The following is a 23,210-nucleotide window of genomic DNA, read 5'->3' as shown; positions in this document are numbered from 1 at the left end:
GTGGGTCAGGTCGCTGTCCAGAGTTGTGGTGAGTTGGAATCCACTCAGTGCCCTTGGACAGTGGCGATGGCTTTGTTTTTAGTTAGTTGCTCAAAGGCCAAGGCAGTAGGCAGTTAGGTTAAGTCTGCCCATCCTTAGGACTGGTCAGTGAATAATTCACATACACTGGTATAAAAAATATGCAAAAATAGTTCCTGCTGGCTGAAGATAATGATTTTAGAAGGACTTGGAGAACTGCTGGTCTCAGCCTAGCTCTTTCTGTTTGTTTGTTTGTTTGCTGCTGCTGTTGCAGGCAATGAGATTGAAGCTTCTTAGAATCTTTTTTTTTTTTTTTGGTAAATAGGTAGGCACACCTCATTTTATCCGTATTTGTTTTTTTAACCAAAGGAGGATCTGTGGCAACCCTGTGGCTGAGCACGTCTCATGGTGCCATTTTCCAGAATCTTTGGTTCTTACAATATTTCAGGCCGTTTTCATATTGCACACTTAATAGATTACAGCATAAACGTAACCTCGATATGCACTCCCAAACCCATGGCCATCGAATAGACACTGACTCTATAGGACTGGAGAGAACTGCCCCTGTGGGATTCCCAGACTATTCGGGTTGAAAGCCCCATTTTCCATCCACTTAATATGTACGTGGAAGCCACAAAGGGCAGTCTATTCACTTTATCTCGAGGGTCTGGAGCCAAACCTCCCGCACTACAGGGGTCTGCCTGCAGGGGGAGACCTGTGAAAGTGGAGGCTTGCTGGGAGGGCTGGGTTCTTCCAGGTCTCCAGAGTTTTCTACCACAGCCCACTTTTCTTTCTTTCTTTTTAATTTTGGGGCCTTGTACAATTCTTATCACAATCCATACATGCATCCATTGTGTTAAGCACATGTACATTTGTTGCAATCATCATTCTCAAAACATTTGCCTTTTACTTGAGCCCTTTATATTGGCTGCTCATTTCCCCCCTCCCTCCCCACACCCCCTACCTCATGAACTCTTCATAATTCATAAATTATTATTTTGTCATATGTTACACAGTCTGACGTCTCCCCTTGCCCTCTTCTCTGCTGTCCCTCCCCCAGGGAGGAGGCTATACGTAGATTCTTTTTGCTTTTGTATTTTATTTATTTTTAAATATTTTATTAGGGGTTCATACAACTCTTATCACAATCCATGCATGTACATGCATCAATTGTATGGGGCGCATCTGTGCATTCTTTGCCCTAATAGTTTTCCTTTTCTTTTTTTACATTTTATTGGGGGCTCATGCAGCTCTTGTCACGATCCACGCATATACATGCATCAATTGTATAAAGCACATCCCTACATTCTTTGCCCTAATCACTCTCAAAGCATTTGCTCTCCACTTAGGCCCTCTGCATCAGGTCCTCCTTTTTTTTCCCCTCCCTCCCCGCTCCCCCCTCCCTCATGAGCCCTTGATAATCCACAGATTGTTATTTTGTCATATCTTGCCCTATCCAGAGTCTCCCTTCCCCCACTTCTCTGCAGTCCATCTCCCAGGGAGGAGGTCTCATGTGGAGGAGGTCACACGTAGATTCTTGTAATCAGTTTCCCAAACCGCCCACTTTTTTATGGCTTGTCCTGTGGAAAGTCATTTTCGTTGTCCGTCTCGTCTCCGACAGGTTTCTGCCTTGTCCAGGTGATGGCTTTCATAGGTTTTAACTTCCAGGGGTCTTCAGACCTGAGGCTAACTAACCCTTGGGTTATGAAGGAAGGTTCTCTTGAATCTAGCCCCTCCAGTCCTGCTGACGGAGGGTCAGGTTCCTAGATGAGTTTTAAGAACACCGCAGGAGCCTGAGAAAAGTGGTAATTTGTCTTTCCCAAATGAACTTTATTTTGTTTCATTCATTTTTAAAATTAAAAGTACGTTATTGTCTTTTAAATTAATTTAAAAAATAATAAAGGTAATTTATGTAAAAAAATTAGGGAAATAAACAAACCAGATAAGCATAGCAGTGCAAATGAAAATCACCCTTAATCTCAAATCTCATTTATTCACTGTTTTGTATCTGTCCAATCTGTCTTCATTTTTTTCAGCTTTTCAAATAAATATTTGTATTGCCACGTGAAAAAAAAACAAAACATCTTGAGTGTCCTGTGCTCCAAGGGCTTCAGCTTGGTCATCGTGTGTGCACTCTTTGAGAGAGAGCTCCACGCCTGTCTCCGCTAGAAGTTCTTTCCTTAGTGCTGCCTCGCCTCGTGGTCTCTGCTTCTTCACGGCTATCGCCATGGGGCTGTGGCTGTGCCTCCGATGCCCATTGACAGTCATCAAACTGTTTGCTCTTTTCTGGCTTTCTGCTTGCTATTTTCTTTCCTTGATCCTTGATTTTATTCACTTCCTCGTGCTGGTTTTGTTCAGCTAGAGATGTATTCAGCACTTGGGTGATCACAGACTCCCTCAGCCACCAGACACATAGTCTTAAACTTGCTGTACAATGTTGTGGACTTTGTTTTCCAGTGGTGGAATCATCTCTGTGTGTTTCTGTTGCATCGTGACCTAAAGTCAAGCAAATTCACCCAGGGCCTCAATACATCTGTTCACGTCAAGATGATTAATTCGGAGCAAAATTTTAATTTCAGTGGGTATCCTTTGAAGCCGAGAATCCCCTGAGGTTTCTTCGCTTCTTCTCCACTCTCTTAACTTTGGGCTTCTTTCCTTCCTCTTTATTCTGTTGCTCATCTCCGTTTGCTCCCCTGGCTTACGTTCCCTCTCTGTTGGTCCCATCTGGTGCTGCCAGTTCAGCACGTTCCTCCGAGGAACAGTGGGAACGCTCTGCCCACCTTGCTCTTTTCACCTAGGTGACCATCCCTTCTTCAGAAACAGAGCAGCTCCTGCTACTGGTGGGTGATTTTTTTCCACTTTGATTCTACTTCATTCTCCCCTTCTTGTTAGTCTGGCTCTTTTCTTGTTTTTCCTACTTTTGGCCCTCTTTCTTCTTTTTCAGTTTTTTTTTTTTGGTGGGGGCAGAGTTGTTATTGTTTTGTTTTTTGTAACCCGCATGTCTGTTATCCAACTTTTATTCAATGTCCAAATTCCACATGCAAATGAGGCAATTGAAAATACCATGACTTGGGCCAGGCGTACCTTAGTCCTCAGAGTAACATCTTTGCTTTTCAACACCTTAAAGAGGTCCTGTGCAGCAGATTCGTCCCATGCAAGATATCATTTGATCTCTCTTTTTTCCCTCTAACCACTTTATTGGGAACTGACTGTGACAGTTTTTCTGTGTGTGCCAACATGGCACAAAAAATAAGAAGATATGGGTGGAGTGTAGCCTGTTAATCAGTTCGCAGCTTGATGACCTCATTTGTAGGTGCCATGAGACAAATGGCTCTTTAGAAACTTCTCTCTCTCTCTCCCTCTCTCTCTCTCTCTCTCTCTCTCTCTCTCTCTCTCTCTCTCTCTCTCTCTCTCTCTCTCTCTCTCTGCATCTCCTTCTGCTGACAAGCCATGTAGAGCCACACCGAGAACTGAGTGAGCCCAGCAATGAAGCCACCAACATTGGATCCACCAGACTTTGCTCCCACCAGCCTGTGATCTCCCTGCATTCTGCATCATTGCTTGTGGCTGCGTGAGTCTGAAGAGGGACTTCTGGGCTAGTACTGGACTTATGAATTTGATCTGGACTAGGCTGGGATGTTTGCTTGATATGCAATTACTTCTTGATATAAAGCTCTCTCTTACACACATATGAGTGTCTCTGGACTTTGTTTCTTCAGTCAACCAGCCTAACACAGGAGATAATACAGATATCAGGTGCTTTTTAAGTTGTTTTTCCTCTTGCCCTTTGTTTCTTACTTTTCTCTTCAGTTCCCACTTCACTCTCTGAAGGGCAAAGCTGTTTTACCATTTTGGCTCTGCCTCTTGGTTTTAGAAGTTACCTTCTGTAGCTGCAAGCCATCCTCTTTTAGATGAATGGGACTCGACTGCTGTTATCCCTCCTCCAATCTCCTCAGTTTCTACTAGTTTTTCTGCCGTTATCTTTCTCCCTCTTCTGGCAGCTTTCAGAATAGTTATATCAATTGCTTTAGTCACAAACTCATTCCTGGCTTTTGCCTCCTACCCCAAAATTAAACACTAGATTCCTTTTCTTCAGCTTCAACATTAGAGGACAAATTAGATTGCTTCTTGAGGCCTAGTGACTTGAAAATTTTCACTTTGGGGTTGTTATCTATTTCCTAGAAACCTTCATTAAAATCTTTTCATTTATTTGACTTGCCATATTTTTCCTTATTTTCAGAGTAAGGAAATACATCTTTTGGTCCTAAAAAAGCATTCTCATGAGTTCCAAAAAAGAAAATGGGTGGTTTCTTTGCAGGTGGCTTTACACTTCCATCAGGAACTTCACCTACTGGAGCTGGCCAACGAGGATATCCTTTCATCTCGGCGAAAACGAGGCCTCTGGGTTTGAAATCGTGAGTCAGGTTTCTTGTTTCTTGTTTTAATTAATTATTTAACAGGGAGCTCTTACAGATGTTGTGACTATTCATAATTCAATTAGAACCAGCAAAAAAAAAAAAAAGAACCATCATAATTGTACCATTGCTGCCACCATCCGTTTCAAAGAGTTTTCTTTCTTCGTGAATTCCTTGATATCAGCTCCCTTTTATCCCCTCCCACCCCTGGCTATCACCCAGAAACCCTTATTGTTATGTTATATATTAATATAATTGTTGTTTTCCATGTCTTACACCTTCCCATATATTTGTTTACCTACAGTACTGTTATTCGTTCCCCTCAAGTGGGATTATACAGTCATCACTACTGTCAGCTACCCTTTACCTACCCCTGTCCTTTCTTCCCATATCTTCAAGGAATCATTGATTCTGTTACTGTTTCTAAAGGGTTATCTAACTTGGCTTTCATTCATCAAAGGATCCCAATTGTACAAATGAACATACTCATGTCTCACAAGAATAATGAGGTAAAACAAGAACCACAATAGTGAGGGGAGGAAATAGTAAAGAACTAGAGGATAGCTATATATTTCATCAGTGCTACACAGCACCTTGGACTTAACATCCCTTCTGTGTGGCCGGAGCCCAGCAAGCAGGCAAGTCAGGTGAGGTGGGGTTCAGTGGGAGGAGGGGATGCCCCTGGGCATCCCAAGCACCTTGTGCTGCATTGCTTCCCACTGTGGCCTATGGAGCAGTGGTACCCAGTCACAGCTAAATTCAAGAAATTAAATGATCCAGGATATCGACCAAATCTGATGCCCAAGAAACTTTCTGAAGTTTAAAAAAATAAAGGTGACACTTTGATAACTAAGAGGCACTTGACCCAACCCATGGTCTTTCCAGTTGCCTTCTGTGCATGTGTGAGAGCTGAACACAGAATAAGGAAGAGTGATGACGGATATATGCAATGGGACTGTGGTATTGATGAAAAAACACTGAATATATTGTGGACTGCCAGAAGAACACATGAATCAATCTTCAAGCAATGGAATAAGAACGCCACTTGGAAGTGAGAATGATGGGGCTCCAGCTTACTTATGTTGAACATATCACCAGGAAAGACCCACCAGTAGAAAAAGACATCATGGTTTCTAAAGTAGGTCAACCAAACGAAGGAAAGCCATCATAGCCCCAATAATGGACTGAATCCCCAAAGCTCATGGAAATGGAAGCACACCCGGCTATGCTGCTGTCTCTTACTCACAAAGTCGACATGACTGCCACAGCTTGGACCAGCCATCTGTGGCAAGGCCCAAGCTGTCAGAGCATCATCAAGAGCCCCTTCTGGGTTCATAACCAGCTCAGTGTAACTGGCATCACTATGCAGGAGATACAACAAGGTTCCATCAGCGATCAGGTGATCTAATCAAGTAAGGCAAACCTATGCAACAGTAACAACCAATGGCCCTTAACGCTGTGACTTAAGCAGTGAAGGTTTATCTCTGGCCTAGGCTCCATGTCCAACCTTGGCCCATAGGAATCTGCTCACCATGTTCACTCACGGACCTAGGATCAAGAGCAAGCCTCGCCCTCCTCAGCTGAGCCAGGATGTACAGCCTTCACACTCCCACAGTAGAGGAAAAAGATTAGATGTGCATTGTGCTGGCTCATCTCTGTTGCAGCACAAGTTTTTTTTAAAACGTTTTATTAGGGGCTCATACAACTCTTATCACAGTCCATACATGTACATACATCAATTGTATAAAGGACATCTGTTCATTCTTTGCCCTAATCATTTTCTTTTCTTTCTTTTCCCTTTTCTTTTTTTACATTTTATTAGGGACTCATACAACTCTTATCACAATCCATACATATACATACATCAATTGTATAAAGCACATCAATACATTCCCTGCCCCAATCATTCTCAAAGCATTTGCTCTCCACTTAAGCCCTTTGCATCAGGTCCTCTTTTTTTTCCCCTCCCTCCCCGCTCCCGGCTCCCTCATGTGCCCTTTGTAATTTATACATCGTTATTTTGTCATATCTTGTCCTATCCAGAGTCTCCCTTCCCCCCCTTCTCTGCTGTCCCTCTCCCAGGGAGGAGGTCACATGTGGATCCCTGTAATCAGTTCCCCCTTTCCAACCCACTCACCCTACACTCTCCCAGCATCGCCCCTCACACCCTTGGTCCTGAAGGTATCATCCACCCTGGATTCCCTGTACCTCCAGCCCTCATATGTACCAGTGTACAGCCTCTGCCCTATCCAGCCCTGCAAGGTAGAATTCGGATCATGGTAGTTGGGGGGAGGACACATCCAGGATCTGGGGGAAAGCTGTGTTCTTCATTGGTACTACCTCGCACCCTAATTAACCCATCTCCTCTCCTAAACCCCTCTATGAGGGGATCTCCATTGGCCGACATTTGGGCCTTGGGTCTCCACTCTGCACTTCCCCCTTCATTTAATATAATACATTATACATATACATATATACATATACGCATACATGCACACACTTATATCTTTTTTTTTTTTTCATGATGCCTTATACCTGGTCCCTTTGGCACCTCGTGATCGCACTGGCCGGTGTGCTTCTTCCATGTGGGCTTTTTTGCTTCTGAGCTAGATGGCCGCTTGTTTATCTTCAAGCCTTTAAGACCCCAGACACTATCTCTTTTGATAGCCGGGCACCATCCGCTTTCTTCGCCACATTTGCTTATGCACCTGTTTGTCTTCAGCGATCGTATCATGGAGGTGTGCAGCCAATGATATGATGATTTTTTGTTCTTTGATGCCTGATAACTGATCCCTTTGGGATCACTCGCTCACTCAGGCTGGTGTGTTCTTCCATGTGGGCTTTGTTGCTTCTGAGCTAGATGGCCGCTTGTTTATCTTCAAGCCTTTAAGACCCCACTCACTATCTCTTTTGATAGCTGGGCACCATCAGCTTTCTTCACCACATTTACTTGTTCACCCACATTGGCTTCAGCAGTTGTGTCGGGAGAGTGAGCATCAGAGTACCAATTTAATAAACGAAAGTATTCATGCATTGAGGGAGTGCTTGTGTAGAGGCCCAAGGTCCTTCTGCCACCTTAATATTAGACCTATAAATATAGACAATTAGATCTATTTCCCCATCCTCATATATATGTTTGCATGTACACGTCTTTGTCTAAACCTCCATAAATGCACCTTGACTCCCAGCTCCTTCCTCCCTCTCCTTTGACTTTCCTCCTGCCCCACCACCATGCCTCGTCCCCACCTGGGCTACAGCTATACCTCTTCTCTACGCAACCTTACCCTTGATTGTTCCCCATCAGGCCTGTCACTCCCCCCTCACTACCATTTTGGGTCCCATGTTGTTCCCTTGTCCCTGTGTTTATTAACACCACTTCCTTACCCTCCTCCCCCTCCCCCACCCGGATCTGTCTGTCCCCCCGGAACTGTCTGTCCTATTGTTTTTCCTCCAGATAGTTCATCCAGCCTGTCCTATTCAGACAGACCTGTGGAGACACTAACATGCACGAAAACAAGACAGAGGAAAACAAAGCAACAGTATACAACCAGACAGTAAAACAACAAAAACAAACCACTGACAAAGAACAAAACAAAACACTTCACAAAAGAAAGGCTTGTAGTTCATTCAAGGATCATTTGCTGGCCCTTAGGAGTGTTTCCCAGTCCAGTCTGTTGGGGCACCACGCCCTGGCCCCAAAGTCCACTTTCAGCATTCCCTGGGGACCTTGCCACTCCATTTCCTTGCTGTTCCACTGCACTCCCCCAGTGCTTTGCCTCGGTGTGGTGGGATCAGGTCAGGTGCAATTCCCACACTGTGTCTCCGGTGCTGTCCCCTGTATCGCCCTTAGTCACTGAGGGGCATCATGTCTCATAGTAGGGCCAGCCATGTTGTTCTCTCTGTGGACTGGCTGCTCTACTCAGGAACATCATCCTCACGGCCTCGTGGGCCAGGCTGTGTTCCACTGTCTCCTCCTGCCCCTTCATCTGCTCCCGTGTGCTCTGATCAGATTTGTCCATCTCCCAGAGCTGCAGAATCAATGTCATCCTTTGAAACAAATTCTTTTCGGGGGAGGGGCAGGAATCCACTTAATTTTTGGTGCTGGGCCCTACTCCATGCCGGGATATTGCATTCACACCTTGCGGCACTGGGTTGAAGTCTGGTCCCACTTTCCCTGTGGAGATATAAACAATACCCTCCCCTTGGGTGGATTAGCGCCCCATGCCCCCACTTCCCTTTTCTTCCTTATATTCATCCTTTTATTTTCCTTTCCCACCTCCTACACTGTTGTCTACCATGTGCATCCCTGGTTTTGATCTGGTCTCTGCCATACTACACAGTCTTCACCCCAGAAATGTTTGTATACAGTAACTTTTTCCCCTATGCCACTTTTGCATTAAAAAAATTTTTTTTTAAATTTTTTTAATTAAAAAAAATTTTTAATACTTACCTCAGCGGGTTCATGTTGTACTTGTCCTTTTGTGCCTGACTAACTTCGCTTAGCATGATTTCCTCCAGTTCTTCCCATGCCGCTATGTGCCTCACATGTTCATCACTGCTTTTTAGTGATGAGTAGTACTCCATTGTATGTATATACCACAGTTTTTTAATCCAATCGTCAGTTGATGGAAATTTGGGTTGCTTCCAACTCCTTGCAATTGTGAACTATGCCACAATGAACATTGGAGCACAGATGTCTGGTCTTGGTTTGTTCCTTGCCTCTTCTGGGTATATGCCCAGTAGGGGAATTGCTGGGTCATATGGTAGCTCTATTTCCATCTGTTTTAGGTATCGCCAGATTGATTTCCATAGTGGTTCTACATACTTACAGGCCCACCAGCAGTGGATGAGAGTTCCTGTCTCCCCACAGCCCCTCCAGCACTTGTTGCTTTCTGATTTTTTGAATTGGGCTACCTTTGAGGGTGTCAGGTGGTACCTCATTGTTGTTTTAATTTGCATTTCTCTTATGGCTAAAGATCGGGAACATTTTCTCATATGTTTGTTGGCCATTCGGATTTCTGTCCCTGTAAAATTTCTGTTCTAGTCCTTTGCCCACCTTTCAAGTGGGCTATTGGTTTTTTTCTTTTTGGAAGCTATCAGAGTATTGTAGATTTTAGTAATAAGACCTTTGTCTGATGTGTCATTGCTAAAGATGTTTTCCCAGTCTGTGGAATCTCTTATTACTCTCTTGGTGAATTCTTTAGATGTACACATGTGTTTTATCTTCAGTATATCCCATTTGTCGATTTGTGCCTCCTCTGTGTTTGTGTCCTTCCCTATTTCTGATAGCCTGTGTATTCCCTGCGCCAAAGTTCTCAAGTTGGTCCCAATTCCCTCATTGATGGCCCTAATAGTTTGGGGTTTAACTTCAAGGTCTGTGATCCACCTTGAGTTTATTCTTGTGCATGGAGTGAGATAAGGGTCTTGCTTCATTTTTCTGCATGTGTATATCCATTTTTTCCAGCACCACTTGTTAAAGAGGGCATCGGCTTCCCATTTGATATATTTGGGGCCCTTATCAAAGATCAGCTGTGTGTATGCTGATGCTTTTATTTCTGGGTTTTCAGTTCTCTTCCATTGGTCTGAGTATATGTCATTGTACCAATACCATGCAGTTTTGAGAACTGTGGCTATATGTGCCAAAGTCAGGTAAAGCAAGCCCTCCCACGGTGTCCTTCTTCTTGAGGAGTTCTCTGCTAATTCTGGGTTTCTTCCCTCTCCATATGAAGTTGGTAATCAGTTTTTCCATTTCTTTGAAGAAAGATGATGGTAATTGTATTGGGATGGCATTAAACTTATGTAGTGCTTTTGGCAGAACTGACATCTTAATTATATTAAGTCTCCCAATCCAAGAGCATGGAATATTCTTCCATTTGTTGAGGTCGCTCTTGGTTTCTTGTAATAGTGTTCTATAGTTTTCCCTATATAGATCTTTTGTTTTTTTAGTCAGGTGTATCCCTAGATATTTCAATTTGTGTTTGGCTATTGTGAAGGGTACCACCTTTTGGATCTCTTCTTCTGTGGTCTTATCTGATGTGTATAACAGTCCGATGGACTTCTGTTTGTTGATCTTGTATCCTGCCACTCTGCCAAACTCCTCTATTGCTTCCAGTACTCCCCTTGTGGAACTTTTGGGATTTTCCATATATAGAATCATATAATCTGCAAATAACGATAGTTTCACCTCTTCCTTCCCCAGACGTATACCTTTGATGTCACTTCTTTGCCTTATGCTGTTAGCTAAAACCTCCAGCACGATATTAAATAGGAGTGGGGACAAGGGGCATCCTTGTCTGGTCCCCTTTTTCAGTGGGATTGTGTTAGTTTTTTCTCCATTGACTATGACTTTGGCTGTTGGTTTTCATATATAGCTTGTATTGTCTTGAGGAACTTTCCTTCCATTCCTATCTTCGCTAGTGTCTTAAACAGGAATTGGTGTTGGATGTTGTCGAATGCTTTTTCTGCGTCTATTGATATAATCATGTGATTCTTATACTTTTTCATGTCAATGTGACGAATAATACTAATGGTCTTTCGTATGTTGAACCACCCCTGCATCCCTGGTATGAATCCCACTTGGTCATGGTGAATTATTTGTTTTATATACTTTTGTATTCTGTTGGCTAGTATTTTGTTAAGGATTTTTGCATCAATGTTCATTAGGGATATCGGTCTGTAGTTCTCGATTCTTGTGGGATCCTTGCCCGGTTTGGGTATCAGAGTTATACTAGCTTCATAGGAGTTTGGGAGTTTGCCATCTTTTTCTATGTTCTGGAAAAGTTTGTGTAGGATTGGTATTAGTTCTTCCCTGAATGCTTGATAGAATTCTCCAGTGTAGCCATCTGGTCCAGGGGATTTTTTTGTTGGTAATCCCTTGATAACCTTTTCTATTTCTTCTATTGCTATGGGTCTGTTGAGATTCTTGATGTCTGCCGAGGATAGTCTAGGGAGAGATTGTTTTTCCAGGAATTTGTCCATGTCTTCCAAATTGTTGAATTCACTGGAGTACAATCCTTCATAGTACCGTGTAACTATCCTTTTGATTTCATTAGGGTCTGTTGTAATGTCCCCTCTTTCATCCCTTATTCTTGCTATTGAGATTTGTTACCTCCTTTCTTTGGTTAGGTTTGCCAATGGTCTATCGATCTTGTTTATCCTTTCAAAGAACCAACTTTTAGCGATATTAATTTTTTCCATAGTTTTTTTATTTTCCCTCTCCTGAATCTGCAGCACAAGTTTGACACCCCCATTTTACCCCCAACCTGTGGACCAGCACCTTATTGCCATTGTGGGCAAATGTGGAAACAGGTAAGAGTTCAGTGAGCCCACCACCCTAACAGATCACGGTCACTCAGTCTATTGTGCTCCTCAGTGTCCACCCTTCACCATGGTCTGGTGTGAGTGATGTCTGCCAGCCACAGCTCCCCAAAGACTGCCCTCACTCCCACAGTGGCCCCAGTAGGCTTGCCTTGGGCAGAACTGGCATACTGCTTACCCCTTGTGGCCATTGTGTGTCACCGCATGCAAGTAGGCAGCCTGGCTCTGTGTGAGGTTAGTGGTCCAACAACTCATTGTCACCGAGGAGAGTCAAGTCAGAGTGACCCTATCAGATAGGGTAGAATTGCCCCTGTGGTTTCCAAGACTGTAAATCTTTACAGGAGTCAAAAGAGTCATTTTGGACATGGCCGGCCCCTGTGAGACATGATGCCCCTCACTGAAACATAGCCCTACAGGGGACAGCACTGGACACACAGTGTGGGAATTGTGCCCGATCTGATCCCATCACACCAAGGCAAGGGGCTAAGGGGTTTTACAGAACAGCAAGGGAATGGAGTGGCGAGGTCCCCAGGGAATGCTGAAGGTGGACTTTGGGGCCAGGGCATAGTGCCCCAACAGACTGGACTGGAAAACACTCCTAAAGGCCAACAAACAATCCTTGAACTAACTACAAGCTTTTCTTTTTTGTTCTGTTGTGTTTTGTTTTGTCATTGGTTTGTTGTTTTGTTGTATATTGTTGCTTGGTTTTGCTCTGTCTTGTTTTTGTGCATGTTATTATCTCTGCAGGTCTGTCTTATTAAGATAGGCTCGATGAACAATCTGGAGGTGAAAACGGGACTGACAGTTCTGGGGGGATATGGGAGAGGGGAAGGTGGGGGGGAAAGGTAGTGGTGTTAACAAACCCAGGGACAAGGGAACAACAAATGATCCGAATCGGTGGTGAGGAGGATGTGGGAGGCCTGGTAGGGCATGATCAAGGGTAATGTAACCAAGAGGAATTGCTGAAACCCTCGTGGGGACTGAGCATGACAGTGGGACAGGAGGAAAGTCAAAGGAAATAGAGGAAAGAGCTAGGAGGAAAAGAGCATTTATAGAAGTCCAGATAAATACATGTACATATGCAAATATACTTATAAATGAGAATGGGAAATAGATCTATGTGCATATATTTATAGGTTTAGTATTAAGGTAGCAGAAGGACATTGGGACTCCAATCAAGTACTCCCTCAATGCAAGAATACTTTCTTCTATTAAATTGGCATTCTATGACGTTCACCTTCCAGACACAACTGCTGAAGACAAAGCGGGTGAATAAGCAAATGTGGTGAAGAAAGCTGATGGTGCTTGAAGTCTGGGGTCCTAACGGCTTGAAGGTAAACAAGCGGCCATCTAGTTCAGAAGCAACAAAGCCCACATGGAAGAAGCACACCAGCCTGTGTGATCATGAGGTGTCAAAGGGATCAGGTATCAGGCATCAAAGAACAAATAGTCATATCATTGTGTGCTCACCTCCCTGATAAAATCGCTGAAGACAAATGGGTGCATAAGCAAATGTGGCAAAGAAAGCTGATGGTGCCCAGCTATCAAAAGATACAGCATCTGGGGTCTTAAAGGCTTGAAGGTAAACAATTAGCCATCTAGCTCAGAAGCAACAAAGCCCCCATGGAAGAAGCATGCTAGCCTGTGTGATCACGAGGTGTTGAAGGGATGAGGTATCAGACATCAAAGGACAAAATATATCATTGTGAATGAGGGGGTGTGCTGAGTGGGGACCCAAAGCCCATCTGTAGGCAACTGAACATCCCCTTACAGAAGGGTCGCGGGAAGAGACGAGCCTGTCAGGGTGCGATGTAGCAACAATGCAGCATACAACTTTCTTCTAGTTCCTAAATGATTCCTTCCCCCCTTCTTCTCCTCCCCCCCCCCCCCCATCATGATCCCAATTCTACCTTGCAAGTCTGGCTAGACTAGAGGATGTATACTGATACAGATAGGAACTGGAAACACAGGGAATTAAGGATGGATGATCTCTTCAGGACAAGTGGTGTGAGTGGCAATACGGGGAGGGTACAGGAAGAGTGGGTCGGAAAGGGGGAATCGACTACAAGGATCTACATGTGACCTCCTCCTTGGGGAATGGACAACAGAAAAGTGGATGAAGGGAAACATCGGACAGGGCAAGATATGACAAAATAATAATTCATAAATTATCAAGGGTTCATGAGGGAGGGGGGGAGTGGGGAGGGTGAGAGAAAATGAGGAACTGATGCCAGGGGCTTAAGTAGAGAGCAAATGTTTTGAGAATGAGGGCAATGAATGTACAAATGTGCTTTACACAATTGAGGTATGTATGGATTGTGATGAGTTGTATGAGCCCCTAATAAAATGATTTTTAAAAGTCATTTTTGCAGAAAATCACTCAGGGAAGCTTTAGAGAAAGGGGAACCCTGCAATCAGAAGTGTTTGGGGCATAAATGTTGATGTATAATATGTGCTTTAGAAACAATGGCTTCACATGATAGTTATGCTTAAGAACATGTTCTATGGTTTTGTAGCAATATAGTCTGTCTTACCCTCTTAGAAATCCATTTTCATGAAATTACAGAACAGAAATCTCAAGAAATAGAGAGTTGTGCATAGCTGCTGAGGACTTGAGGAACAGGGAGGTAAGAGAAGTGATAGCTAAAGGGTATAGATTTCTCCTTGAGGTAATGAAAATGTTCTGAAAAGGATGATAGTGATATATAGCCTGTTAAAATGTAAACCCTTGAGAATAGAGTTCAAAAAAGTTAGCAAAATACAAAGTTTAAAAGGCGTAGGAAAGGAGAAATGGAACTAGGAAACACAAGCAAAATGTTGAATAAATGATTGCACATTGAGGGGGCTGCAATGAATAAGATGAAAGAATGTGTATGAATTGTTTAATGTAAAACAGATGATTTGTTATGTAAACTTTCACCAAGTTCATAATAAAATGTTTTTTTTTTTAATAGGCCTTTGAGGATAAGAACGGGAGAGAATGCAGCAGAAAAATTACCCAAAAAATCCCCCCCAAAACTTACTGTCATTGAGTCAATTCCGACTCCAGTAACCTTATAGGACTGGGTAGAATTGCCCTTGTTGTTTTCCAAGACTCTAACTCTATCTGGAAGTAGAAGACCTCATTGATCTCTCTTGGAGCATCTGGTGGTTTCCAACTACTGACCTTGAATGTAGACGTTTAACCACGACACCACCACCATGGCTCCAATGCCACAAAAGAAGTCAACAAAATTTTGGAAGATGGAAATGTGGTGAAGGAGTGGGAATTCATGCTTCAAAGGAAGCTATCAGACAACAAACTGAAAGCCAACTCCCACCACAAAATCCCCAAAGGTGAGCAACCTAATGACAGCAGATTTTAAAACATTTGAAAGTTGCATTGTTATAAGCAGGGTTCTCTGATATTTTTATATTTGTATTTTTAAAACATTTTAAATGACTATTTTAAAATGTTGGTACTCTGCAACATTTTATAAAATCTTGGGAATGGTTACCATTCTTCTACTACGTTAAGCGCATCCAAGTATTTTTACTGGGACAGCACATTATAAAGATGTTTTAATGATGACACTGAAAATTTCTTCCTTTGGGCAGTGGTGGTTGCAGCTGAGAGATCCAAATTCAGAAATATGAAACATTCTCCCATTTATCACCTTCTACATGCATAATCCAGTTATTATTCCAACAGCATTAACATAAACTCAATGCCCTCTAAGCAAAAGCCTTTCTCCATCGTCCATGATAACAACTTGTCAACTTTGGTTTCTTTTTCTTTTTTTAGTACTTTTCTTGATATCAAATTCACATGTCATACACTTCCATAGCTATGTCATTTTAAAAAAAGAGTTGTATATACATCATCACAATTAGGAGAAAGAGTTGTTGCTTAGGGGGGTTATGTTAGACAGGGTTCTCTAGGGAAACAAAACTAGGAAATTTATGAATATATATACATATATATATATATATATATGTGTATATATATATATATACACAACATAAGAAATAAACCGCTAATTAGTCTATAGAGCAGTACAAATGGCTCAGAGCAACTTAATTCTGTGAAACAGCTAATACACTGCCAGTCCTTCAAGTCTTGAGGGACACTGGATGCAAGTCAAGGAAGCAGACAGCTAAGTCCTCTGTTCAGCAATTCAGGCAACCCGGCCACAGGCAGCAAACACCAAAGCAGGTCACCAACAGTCAGCCAGATGACAGGGTCCAACAGTCTCAGCTCAAGCGATGAACTGAATCACCTGGCCCAAATGGGCCAATCCAGGTATAACCCCCACCTAAGTTTACCACTCCTTCCTAGCCAGAAGCTCAAAACTCTGAGCATGTGCCATGGACAACCCAGTCCCTACCCTGAAGAGGTATGGACCCAAATCTTTGGGGTACTGGGCAATGACATCTCTAGCTGCTTCCTGCTGGCAAAGGGGGTGAAGTGGGGCTTTGGGTTCACACCCTTCTGTTGGAAGGAGTGTAAAACTCTTCTTGACATGATTAAATCATTGCATTGTATGGTATGTGAATGAAGTGCTAATAAAACTTTAAACAAAGAGAAAGACTTCCAGCCGTAGAAACCTTATGGGGCCATTCTATTCTGTCCTCTATTGAGTCAGATGGGTTGGAATTTACTTGATTAGAATGGATTCGTTTTTCTTTTGGGGGGTAGAATACCTCAGTTTGTCTGTAAAATGGGGATGTTAACATGTTGCTATAAAAATGCTTATTAAAATACCTGAAGAATTATAAGCACTCTATGTATTTATTAATAAACAAAAACCAAACACCCACCCACCACCAAAAGAGATTCTATTGACAATGAGGGTTCCCCCCAGATGGACAGACATTCTTATCAGAGCTACTGCTTCACTGTCAGTCCTGTGGCATCAATGCCATTTCCCGGACCAAGAAGGTTCATTGCATAGAGACCTCGAAGTGCAGAGGACAAGCTTCACTCCTGGCTCTTGCTGGCAGTGAGAAACCCCTACTTTCCTGTGAGATGACTCCTTTTATATGAAGCAGGAAGGAAATCACAATGAATCTCATTTAACAAGCACTCCCAATATAATCTCAACAGTAGCACACAGATGGGGTGACTGAAAGTAGCATCTCCCTTCTCGTTCTCTTGTCTCCAAATGTCCTTCTAAGGTTCTGGAAGACCAGAATAACGAGATCTACACAGAGACTTGACAGAAAGATGTCCACAGAGAGAGAATCCATAGGGACTTCACAATGGCAGACAAGAAACCTCTCCCAGAGACCTACCACAGAAACCCAACTGAGAATCAAAAGACCCCCCACACAGAATTCTCATCTCAGACACATCTCCAACTGAAACTTCTCACAAACAGTCCTCCTACAGAGGACTGTTTTAGAGTTACCTCATAGAGAAACCCCATATAGAAATCTGTCACCGGGAGATGCCCCACAAAGAGACCTTCCAAAGAGTTATCACACACAGATCTGAACATCTCTCAGGGAACTCACACAGAGACTAAAAGAAACCTCAAAGATCTCCAACAGAGACTTCCCTTAGCAAGCAATCAGGGACGTCACCAGGTGACTCCCATACAGACCTCACAGAAAGCCTTCTATAGAAACTTTCACCACAGACCCCTGACGGTCACCATACAGCAATCTCCCACTGGGACCTCTCAAACATAGACCTTCTACTGAGAGCTCCCACGGGGAAGAACCATAGGCACCACACAGAAATCTCCAAGAGAAACCTCTGATAGAGATCTCCAAAGAGACCTCCAGAGAAATCTGCCTCGGAGACACCCTCAGCCATCTCCACAGAGAACTCCTACAGAGCTCACATGCTGAGCTATTACCTCCATTCTCAGGAGCCCGAGTGAGCAGCCACCCACTGAAGCCTCTTCTGAGTAGCTATGGAACTACTTATCGGATTGGCAGTGCAGAAGGAATAGCACCAGCTCCACTTAGCAGAGGAAATGTTTCTGTATTTGCGTCTTTTATCTTATTACTTGTGAACAAAGGAATTCTAATCCTCATAGAAACATGCACAGGCTGTCCCTTAACAGGCTTTCATTAGACTCTGGTCCAAGGTAAGAAGACTTCAATCTAGTCTTCTTTATATCCTACACATTAGTGAATTGACGTGAGTTCACTAGTTGAGTTCAATCCTCAACTTTCTAAGGAGGGTAAAATATCTACTTGCCTAATTTTGGTTGCCATCTAGTTGACTGACATCAGTGTTACAGCTATATTTTGTTGGGCATCACTTCCGCCACTCAAAAGGACTGATTTCTTGTCTGTGGATGCATGAGAAAGTGAGTACTACAATAAATGGACTTCAGGAGCAAAATGAACTGGCAAAGATGCCATGCAACTAGTATATTATTTTGCACAAAGATTGTATCGTGTTTGTGGGGTTTGCTTGATTTTTAAATGAAACAAGTTATATTATCAAATATCTGAATATTTCACAAGTGAGGCCAATTTCTAGAAATAGCTATATTCTTTTTGCAAATTTTATAATATTGCTTAAAATAATTATATACTATTACATTTTACTTATTACTTTTCTCCCTAAAATGTTCTTGTTAATGATGACTATCACAGCTTTCCTTTACAAATTTATCATTCCAGGCAAATGGTCAATATGAATCCATGTCAGTTCACTAATGCCTAGGATATCAATGTTTAGATATTTTATTTCATTCTTGATAAATTTCCATTTACCTAGGTTTGTACTTCAGACATTTCTATATTCCCATTAGTAATGGATAGCTACAGTTGATTATTCTCATTTTGAGTCATGCCACTTCAGCAAAAGATCCTGAAAGCTTTTCTCCCTCCAGCCCATTAAGGTTGAGGGTTGCTATGAGTCAGAATTAACTTGAAGGCAGTAGGTGGGTGGATATGAGGCCATCATACTTTGAGTGCCTTCTAACCTGAGGAGCTCATCTTCTGGCAACATATCAGACAATCTTCCACTATTTTTCCTGACGTTCTCAGTAGATAATTTCTCAGAAGTAAACTACCTCTTCCTTCTTCCTAGTCTGTAAGCTCTGTTGAATTTTGTCCAAAATGAGCCACATTGCTAGTAATTGAAATACTGGTGGCATAACTTCAAACATCTGAGCAACACACAAGCCACCACAGTAAGAGACAATTACAGACAAGTGGTTATGTTTTCCACTAGCCAATAGTAAACATCGAGGTAAAACAGTGTGTTTGCCATAAAGCTTCATTTAATGTATCGACCCTATACATTTCATAGTCCATTACAAAGTGGGAAACAAACAAAAATCTCACTTGAAAGGTATTCATTTTCTGGAAGAGTCAATCAGATGTGAGGACAGAAAGAGACCTGGGATCATGAGATCATGGTTGTCATACAGCAACTAGTTTCTCCTCCCAAAATCTGAGCACAGCAGCTAAGGCACAATCTCCCTAGATGAATAAGAGCTGTGGTATTTGATTTGAAAAGACAGTACTCCCTGTCCTAATTAGACTCTGAAGTGAATTGGGAGACAGAAACTTGCAGACTGTCATTGCTGAATGTAAAATGTTTCTATTGATTGATGCACAGGAAAAAAGTTGACAAATTAGAGTGATTTTCTTCAAATTAATGTAGAAAATTTCAACTATGTTCTTTACCAATGTCCCTTGCAGTATTGCTTATCCCTAGGGTTAAAAGCCCAGAAAGTTAAATAGGAGACAACCATGCTTCCAAATACTGCCTTTTTAAAACAAATTTTACCTGGTTTCCCAGAAGGGCCCTTGAGTACTTCCCTTTGTGTGGCTTACCTTTGAGGGTGAGCAGTACTGTGGTCTTGTTTCTGGCTCTATCACAAACTGGGCGACCTTGAACAAATCACTGGCCCTCAGACTCACAGATGGTCATGTCAACCTCTCTGAAACAATGTGTGCTAGCACGAGTCCCTGGCGGTTGGATAACCGCCTAATTACCTAATTCTCAGAACAACACCATGAGGTAGTCCTTCTCAATTTCTTCATTTTCGTGGAATGAGCTGTCAGGCACCACCGCGGGTGTCCGTGGCAAGTTCGTGGTCAGTCCTGTAGTGTGCTTTCACCCCGGCTCTGCCACCCAGGGTTTCGTCCAGCCCAGAGGAGTATCAGCCCGCTTCCGGAAGCGGGCGTGAAGCCGACTGCGCCAAGCCCACATGGGGCCCAGGCCAACCATTATCAGGCATGCGCAGGGAGCCAGGGCACATTTCTCATAACCCTCTGCATCCGAAACGTCCTTTCCGAGTTTAGACTGAGGCACAGTGTTGTCTAGGACGGTTCTCTTTATTGGGGTCTCTCAAATTACCTAGGAGTCATGGGTTCAAATTCACTGAAGTTCATAGCCCTGATCAGTTCTCCACTGAAACACCAACAGCTGCCCTGGATGTCATGACTGATTGGAAAAGGAGAAATCGATAACATGAATGATGAATGAACACACTCCCAACTTATGTTGGGGGTACCATGTAGTAGGTCTTGAAGTAATTCGAATACCTGCCCCCCATCTTTATTGCCTTTTATTATTACACGTTCTTTACAAATTCAATCTTTGTCTTTAGAGGTTAAAAACATTACATATTAACTTAGATATATTTTAACGCTGACAAAGAGTATTTCAAAACTAATGCTTAGATGTGACTAAAGACTCCTGACTAAGGTCTACTTTTATTTTCTCATCCCAAGTGACTCTCTTTTTAGTAAATTAAAATACCACTTGTCATTTTTTGGAAAATATTTGACACATATACAAGTTGTTCCTAACAGGAAAATAGGGTTTTGCTTATTTCAATTCAGTTTTGTGGTTAGAAACAGATGTTATTAACTAATGATTAAATGTGATTCAATGATTAAATGTGAACAGTTTTTTACATACACTGTTAAATATGCGATTTCGGTACTTAAAGTAACCCTACTTATAATTACAACTCTTTTGTAAACTTAGGCCAAGTAATTTGCAGTCACATTTTATCTCATTTGACACCCCCTTTTCAAGAGAAAATGCTTCTGTAATGTGGCTAAGGTCCTGTCACCTACAGCTTTGCTTATGTTATTTAATCAGAAAATACCCCAAGTGTACCACTACCACTGGTTTGTGGTGGCTAGCCCTTAATAATAAAATTTCAGTGTACATTGCCAGGGCTCTTGGCTCTATCTTCCCTGTTTGTTGGGGAAAAAAACTTTCTGCTCTTAATAAAGCATTTTACTTTATGTGTCATTTTTTTTCTCTATGACACTTTTGGTGTCAGAAGAGGGATTGGGGCAGCTACTAGCACAAAGGGGCCACAGAGGATACCCTGCACATCCAGACAGTGTGATTCTCAGCATCAAAATAGTCATAGATTTATTAAAAGAGAAATAATGACTGCTGATTGATGTTCCCTTTATCATTGGCCCTCAACACTGGAGGAGTGCAGATCTCAAACTCTCCCAACCGATTTTCCAGGTTGTGGAGCTAGGTAAGGTGCCTGACTGGATAACTTGTGGGGACATAGCTGTGCATGACCAGCCTGGGGCAGATATGAGCACAAATAGACTTGGTTCTCGGCCCAAGCTAAGGGTGCTCTCTTCCGATCCTCTCTCAGCCCTACCCCCACGATAACAGGGATAGCACAGAATACCAAAATGTGGGCATAACTCGTCAGGACAGAGTGGAGTGGGCATGAATAGTGAATATAATGACCCACACACGTTGAGACAACTCCAATCTCACTAAGAGAAACAAATCCCTTGTCCTTGAAATACAGCTCTGTACAGCCCCATCTTAAAGCAATAGAAAAGTACGACCATTCCTGGCTTTCACTTTTTTCTCCACCACCCCACCACCCCCCTTTGTTAGCAAACAACACACTCCCGGCCCATTAGCAAGGTACTTAGTATAATAATACAAGTAGAAATTGCACCATTGGTTTTACAAAGGAGTTTGTAGATGAGACAAGGACCATAATAAGCCCCAGGACCCCAAAGCAACTCCCCACTGAGTTACTGGATATATTGAGTCATCCACCAGCTGTCCCATGACACTAGCCCCAGGTCAGTACCCTAAGCCACTCAGAAAATCAACCTGCCCTCTGAGTAGGATACTGCTTTATCCTTCCCTTCTAGGCCACCTAGGTATGCAGCAGCAGTAGACCCAGCTACCCCACTTGGACTTGGTCACCTCCATAATCCAAAATGAGTGAACCCTGTCCTGTCCAACCTGGTCCACCAGAGATCTAGTCCTTTAATATAATTAATCTAAATCATAAGAATATAGGAATCGAAAAGGGCGAAGGGGAAGATGGTGGCAGAGTGACACATACCAGAGGGACTCCGCAGAATTTGTTAGGTCTCTCTCTCCAGGCTAGATTTCAGCCTCAGTCCTTGGCTCCATGCGAGAAAGATTTCACGCTGAAGCCGGGCTCGTGATCCAAGTGAATTCAATGAGAGTTAAAAGAAGTTTCAGGTTTTACGTGGCACCCATAGGATTCCTTTGACCATGCGGCCTGGCAGAGACTGCCCCAGGTCACGCAAGGATCCCTCTCCTCCCACGAAGACGACCAGACCACCCCAGACCAGCCCCTCTGCCTTCGGACCCTGCCTTTTCAAGGGTTCCTGGGGGAGGCATGGTGAACGACCCCAGGTCACTCCCATTGGCTGAATTGCAATCACCTGGCCCAGGTGGGCTGCTCCAGGTGTAACGCCCATCTGCGCCCACGGGCGGGAAAATCCAGCTTTGTCCTTTGCTGGCTCTCCCGGGCATGCATAAATGGACTTTCCCATCCCTGATGCTAGCTACCTAACAAATTCAGCTCAGGAGAGTTGCTAGGAGGGAAATTAAACACTGCTGGAATGCAGGAGGAGCATCATAAAGATAAGTAGGCACAGACCCATGGGGTTTTGAGGTGCTGGGGGCTTTTGGCTTACCTCAGTGGAAGCTAGCTGGGGCTTGACCTTGGCCCTGCCACTGTATCTACCGGAGCCATGACCATTTGGAGCCTGTACCTGGGCTTGGTCTCAACAAAGCCACAGTTTTCTCCTGCCTGCCTCAGGGCAGGCACAGGACCCTTGCAGTTCCACCTGCAGGGATGGGGGTTCAGCTACATTGTTGCTTCTGTTTACATCTCTGCTCTCTGTTCCCACATAGCCCTGGAAGGCTGTACAGGGACTTTTTCTCTGCACAGCCACAGCTTGCCTCCAGGGACTAAACCCAAACTCCGGCAGCTCCATGGGCAGGGATCAGGATTCAGCTTCTGTTTACATCTCTGCTCTCTGTCCCCCTCCCGCGGTCTTTGAGGGCTGCTTAGCGGCTTTCTCTCTGTTCAGCGGTGGCTTGCCTCACTGCCTCCAGGTAGGGACTAAACCGGTGCAGCTCCATGAGCGAGGAGTGGGACTCAGCTACATAGTTGCTTTTGTTTCCCTCTCTTCCCTATATTCCCCACACAGTCTAAACGGTCTTACTTTTAAATTTTTTCCTCC

The 23,210-nt window shown here is 43.3% G+C and overlaps 1 pseudogene; it reads right to left on the bottom strand.

Annotated features, from left to right (window-relative positions):
- LOC142457033 (PC4 and SFRS1-interacting protein-like) overlaps positions 1 to 23,210 on the bottom strand; it is a 56,365-nt pseudogene that overhangs the window by 2,004 nt on the left and 31,151 nt on the right.

The sequence above is a fragment of the Tenrec ecaudatus genome, chromosome 9, assembly GCF_050624435.1.
Source record: "Tenrec ecaudatus isolate mTenEca1 chromosome 9, mTenEca1.hap1, whole genome shotgun sequence".
Taxonomy (NCBI): Eukaryota; Metazoa; Chordata; class Mammalia; order Afrosoricida; family Tenrecidae; genus Tenrec; species Tenrec ecaudatus.
The sequence above is the reverse complement of the archived record's forward strand: the minus strand, read 5'-3'. Positions and strand labels throughout refer to the sequence as shown.